Raw genomic sequence first — 5,995 nt, forward strand, 5'->3', positions numbered from 1 at the left:
TTCTACCTTGTATCTTCACGGCCCATCAATCCGGCCCATGTCACATAGCCCGGACACCCGAGGACCCCATAATCCAGGACTCCCTCAGGGGGCGTGCCCTGGTGGGTTGTGCCCACCTAGGTGCCCCTCTCCGGTGGATCTTGGCTCCAGAAATTTTAATTTATTGTATAAAAAATCGTCGCAAAGTTTCGTTTCATTCCGAGAACTTTTATTTCTGCACAAAACAACATCATGGTAGTTCTGTTGAAAACATCGTCAGTCCGGGGTTAGTTTCACTCAAATCATGCAAATTAGAGTCCAAAACAAGAGAAAAAGCGTTAGGAAAAGTAGATACGTTGGAGACGTATCAATCAGCTCGAAGGTCTCCCGATTCTCACACAGCTCGCGGCGGGAGACCACTCGGGGGTCAATGGAGACGAAATCTTGGAGCTCGCTTCTGCCGAGGGGGGAAGCTGGTCTTCACCCTACTGCCATATAGGCTCGCCTTCAATTTGTAGGCCCTCGCCACAAGCTATGCCGACTGGAAGGAGCCAATCCAAGCGGTGATTGCTTTATTTTTTGCGGCCGTCTTCCTCCGGCCAGCCTTTTTGAGCAATTTGGCGGCCCTCTCCTCCGGTGTCTGCTCCTTCTTCGTCTTCTTCCTTGAACGTGCAGGGCGGGTGACCTCGCTGTCGATCGTGGCCGATGGTAGGGAGGCAACTGCGTGGGTTGGCGGGTCGGCCATGTCGCGAGAGGCGGGAGTGTGCAAGTGGCGGAAGGGTTTTGGGAAGAGAGGGAAAAATGAGACGGCTATGCGACCGACTGGCGGGTGGGGGTGAAGGAGGGAAGGAAGGAGGGCAAGGGTAGGCGTCGCGCGCGTACTTTCCTTGTCCGCGCCGATGCTTAACCAGCTTAAATTTAAACAAAAAATAGGTCATGACGGACAGAAAAACGGATGCTCGTCAGTTTGCGTTAGCACGTTGGGCCATGTTTTCTGTCAGCGAGGACCCAAAGGAATACGACCGGATGAAATGCCGGCGAGCGTTGGTATTGGCCGAAACATTTTACGCCCGGTTAGCAACTCAGAACGCCTCGTACGGTACAGTATGCTGCGCCGTTCCCCAGGAGCATGGGTCCCGTTTCGGTGATCTCTAGGAGAAACCTCTTGTTTCTTTTTGTTGACACCAGCTGTCTGCCCTAGCTTTTCATGGTCGAATCCGAGGTGGATACTGTTGTTTCATCAACCGCGGCACCTGTGCGTTAGTCCAACTCCACCGCACGACCCCAAACGAATGTCCAGATTGGCCGGATTTTGTCCCTTTGGGACGCCAATGAGTTCGCCCGTGTCCGCCTTTGTCAGATGGGTCGTGCATGCGCGCCGCGCGGCCGCACCCCAAATCATGTCCGAGGTGGACGTGAATAAAACAAATATAAAAACTAGAATGAAATAACTAAAAAACTAAATAAAAGCATTTAAAAAAAACATAAAACATATAAAGGGGACGGCCACAAAACGGCCCAGTTTGCACGGCCACTTAAAAGGCCTAGTTTTCATAATTAACATATAAAACAAAATAAAAAAATGCCTCCGCCTCCCGCGCGCTCCTGCCGCGCCCGTCGGTGCCGTGGCCGTCGCCGTCTTCACTGGCCGCCGGTGTCGTCGTCGTCGCTGACGAGTTCGACGTAGTCCGGCGGCGTCCACAGGTGGGCCGGAGGTGCGTGGTGGACGGGGGCGGGCTGGACGATCGGAGCTGCCTGCACCACCTCCTCCCGTGGCGAGGCCTCCCGCTCCGATGACCGCGGCGGAGTGGGGCACCAGTTCACGCCCACGCCGGCGGACATCTCCGGAGCAGTGCAGGACCAGCGCCACCCCTGGCCCAGCAGCTGCTGGAACGCGGCTGGCGGGTCCTCCCTCCTCTCATCCTCCACGGCCACCATCTGGAGCTCCGGGAAGGCGACGTCCCCGGCGGCAGAGAGGGCCATGGCCTTCTCCAGGCCGTCCCACTGCCGCTCGTTATGCGTGTACATAGAGTCGTCCATGACACGCTTGAGGAGACGGGCCTCCTCCTTCGCTGACATGCGAGGAGGTGGAGGGGGCGACGGAGACGGCGATGGCGACGGTGTGGGCGTGACGCCGCGCACCCGCCTACGCCCGCGCTCCTGGGCACGCCCCTGTCGTGGCCGCCGCGGCCCCGTCGAGGTGCCGGCAAAGAAGGACGCGCGCCTGGTGTCGTGCTCGTCACGAAACCAGGTGTCCCACAGCGCGGAGTCGGGGGCGTACCTGGGGTCGTAGAAGAGGTCGTCGGGGAGGAGGTGTCGGCGACGCTCGATCTCCTCTTCGCGTGCACGGCCGCTCATCGGGACCGGCGGGATCGGGACCCGGTCGGCGGACAGATGCCAATTATTGGGAAGATGGGCGTCGCTCCAGGGGAGCGGCGTCCTCGTCTCCCAATAACGGCGGCACACCGACGCGCGGACGTAATGCCGGTCGCGCGCGCCGACGGACGTGGGCGCGATGGAGAACGCGGGCGGCGCGGGGGCCCGACGTGGTGGCGATGGCGACATCGTCTCCTTCTTCTTCACCGAGGCGCGGCGGCGTCCCGACGAGGAGCCAGCCTCGCAGTCGTGCCTGCCTTTGCGGCCGTAGTTCCATAGCCCCATGGCTGCGGGCGGCCGGCCGGCGAGTTCTTGGCTAGGGTTTGGGACGTGGTCGCCGCTGTCGGGTTTCGAGGAGGCCGCGGGGTGGCGTGGGGCAGTGTGGACGACGATCCGTCCACGCTTCCCACTTAAAGAAGGACGGCGACCGTTCGACGTGCGGATGACAGATGGGGCCGCCCGCTCATGCGCATTGATGTGGGCGGGTGGGAGGTAGGTGGCCGCCTGCCACGCGGCCCCGACGCGGACGAGTGCGCGTCCGTTTGGTGTCCGCCGCGATCCAAACCCGGCGCAAGTTTGCGCTCGAAATGGGTCGGTCCGGACACAAAACAAACAGGATAGGTCCGGGCCGTCGCGCGCTGGGCCGCCTTTTTTGTCCGTTTTACCCTAAACGGACGTGGCCGGACAAGATAGGGTCGCGCGGTGGAGTTGGCCTTACTACTGGCAAGCACAAATGCCAAATTTAACCGCATTGACGGAGCAGACACCATGCTGTGCCAAGTGAGGAAAGAAAACCGGAGAGAGCGAGGATAGTCTCTTACCTGCGTTATCTTCTCGGTCCCGGCGGTCGAGCATCTGCGCATGCCGCCGTCGTGGAGTTGCTTGTACATGCATGGTCGCTGTGCACGTCTTTTGGCCTGGTGCCACAGCGATCAGCTTATGCACACTGTGCATTTTTCACATTAATTTACGCCGAGTCTACGTGCTCTCTGAGTCTCTCGTCCTCCTCCAGGACTCTAGACCGCTCGTTAATTCTGCCAGTAACGCCCGAGTACCCGACCAATTATCACCGGATCTTGCTGCTTGGGGAAGCCACATGCTCGAGATCTCCAGAGTCTTCACTGCAGCAGCAGCAGCACTAACGTAACGAACCGGCCGGCGGCCGCCGCGCGACATGGCGCGCACGTCTTCCGTGGGGAGCGGATCGACCGACACCAATGGTTCGTCGCAGCCTCGTCTCATCATTCCTCGTCGGCGAGACGGCGGAGAACGTTCGATCCGTGGACCGCGCGCGGAGCCCGTACGAGGAACAGCCACGGGGTGAACTGCGCCGCCGGCCGCTCCGAACCACGCATGACGTGTCGCCGTCCGCGCTGCGCCTCCGCTCGCTGTTACGAGGTGGCATGGGCACCGGTCCACGTACGGCCGCACCAGTGCAGCAACGCAGCACGGCACGTGGTCTCGGCCGACCGTTGCGGCGCGCACCGACGCGTTTCCACGTGCGTTTCGTATGTACGCCCCGGCCCCGCTCGGCGCACGCTGCGCGCGTACGTCTAGCAACCGGCCACGGATCGTGCAGAGCTTCTGTGTCGTGAAAGACTGATCAGAGTAGCAAGCTACCGTTCTTGAGCAGGTTGGTGTCTCTAGGGGTTCTGTCTCCATCACAGAGCACAATTTTTTTTGTTTTGATCCTTTTTTTAAAACCTATTCGAGATTTGATTCTAGTTTGAAATTTTTTCAAGATCTGACCCTTTTGCTACCGTCAGGGTCCATGATGATAGAAAACATCCCTACCGCCAAACATACTAGCGGTAGCCTGTACAACCCTATCATCAAGGTGCTTGGTGGTAGGCACGAGCACGCACTGTGTTCAACACTTAGTAGAATTTTGCGGTAGGGCATGCAACCCTACCACCAGGGACCTTGGCGGTAGGCTGTTAGACCCTATCGCCATGGACCTTGGCGGTATTAAAAGGGTCTGATCTCGAAATTTTATCAGACTAGGGTCAGATCTCGAATAGATATCAGAGAAGGGCAAAAACACGAAATTTAGCCACCACGGAGTGGGCTAAAAACAAGAAGACTCAAAAACTGTAATCAACTATATAAACTACTCTTTACTTCGACAGAAACACTTTTGCTGTTCGTCGGCTCCGCGATCGGTAGATCTGCCTTTCATCGGAAGACCCACAAGATCTGCCTTTTGATGCGACCTTTGTTGCATTCCCTTCAAGCGCAACAAAGGTCTATTGCAGACCGGTCAGGGAAAGGTAGGGCAGTTGCTGGCGTACGACATTGCCATGGCGATGTGCGGCGGCGAGCCGATCTTAGGCTGTTTCGGAGATCTACAGAGGAGAGAGGAAGGTGAGAAAGGAGGGAGAAGGAGGAGGAGGGAAGGAAGGATAAGGGCGCCGAGGCGTGCTACTATGGCAAGCTCGCTGGCCGGCGCAGCACGCAACGAAGGTGGGCGAGCTCTCGGGACGGGAGCTCGGGCCAGGTGGGCTTGCAGTTAGCGGCAACAACGGCGATGACCTCCTAGTCTCAGATCGGTGAGCGGAGATGCTTTTTGCAAAGGTCATGTTGCAATGGCGACGGACACGGCCACGGACCTAAGATGCCTTTGCAACAAGGGTCATGTTGCAATGGTGACAAGGCTCTTGTGTTGCATTGGCAACATTAGCTATGAGCCGAAAATACTTCTGCAACAAGGGTCATGTTGCAATTGCAATAAGGCTCTTGTTGCAACGAGAGAAACAGAGAATAGAAACACAGAGTACAATCACACGGTGAGAGCATCATAGATCGGATAGCTTGCGATCTAGACGATCTTTTCAAAAGATCGGTAGGCCGACGCATAGCATGCCCCTTACTTTAAATACAACACCGTAAATCTCAACACCATTTTTTGTCACGACATTTGCATGTTTGTCATGTTATAAGCTGGTTGCTCGATTTGGGTATCAATGCCATTGGGCAATGGACAAAAGGTCAAGTTCTTAGAGAACAAATGGTTTGGTCGAGCCAACCTATCAACTACTCTGATCCATCCTTTTCCTAATGTAGTGTCTAATGATTTTTTTTCCGAAAAGTCCAGCTTCATAAATTTGATCAAGTTCATAGAGAAAACTATTTATACGATTACAAAAATACGTCTCACGATTAAAAAGTTAGTTAAACAAAGTACAAATTATGCATGATGACATGGAGGGGACACATAAACAATTATTCTTGGGGCATGATTGATCTTAGATGTTTTGCACCAACAACGGCCAACAAATGGTCTCATGTTTAATATTAGCAACTTATTTTTTGACCAAAACAAATGGTGTTGCATTTCATTGAGTAAGAAGAGGTTACAAGTCCAGACCGAGCACACAAACACATGATGACACACACTAGCACCCTAAGCTCGAGTGGAGCACACTAGACGAACACCACCACATACGACACAACCCAACAACGCAAGAGGCAAAGCGGCACCAACTCAGCTCCAATGATCATGAATATTCAACCAAACACCGGAGTTTATCAACCTCCATCGCCATCTAACCAAGCAAGACGGACGCCTTTAGCACTAGTCGTTTGGTTGCCGCCCAACACCACTCAAAGAGAGGGAGAGGTGTCATACGGGAACGAGATG

Source organism: Triticum aestivum, chromosome 5A, assembly GCF_018294505.1.
Source record: "Triticum aestivum cultivar Chinese Spring chromosome 5A, IWGSC CS RefSeq v2.1, whole genome shotgun sequence".
Classification (NCBI taxonomy): domain Eukaryota; kingdom Viridiplantae; phylum Streptophyta; class Magnoliopsida; order Poales; family Poaceae; genus Triticum; species Triticum aestivum.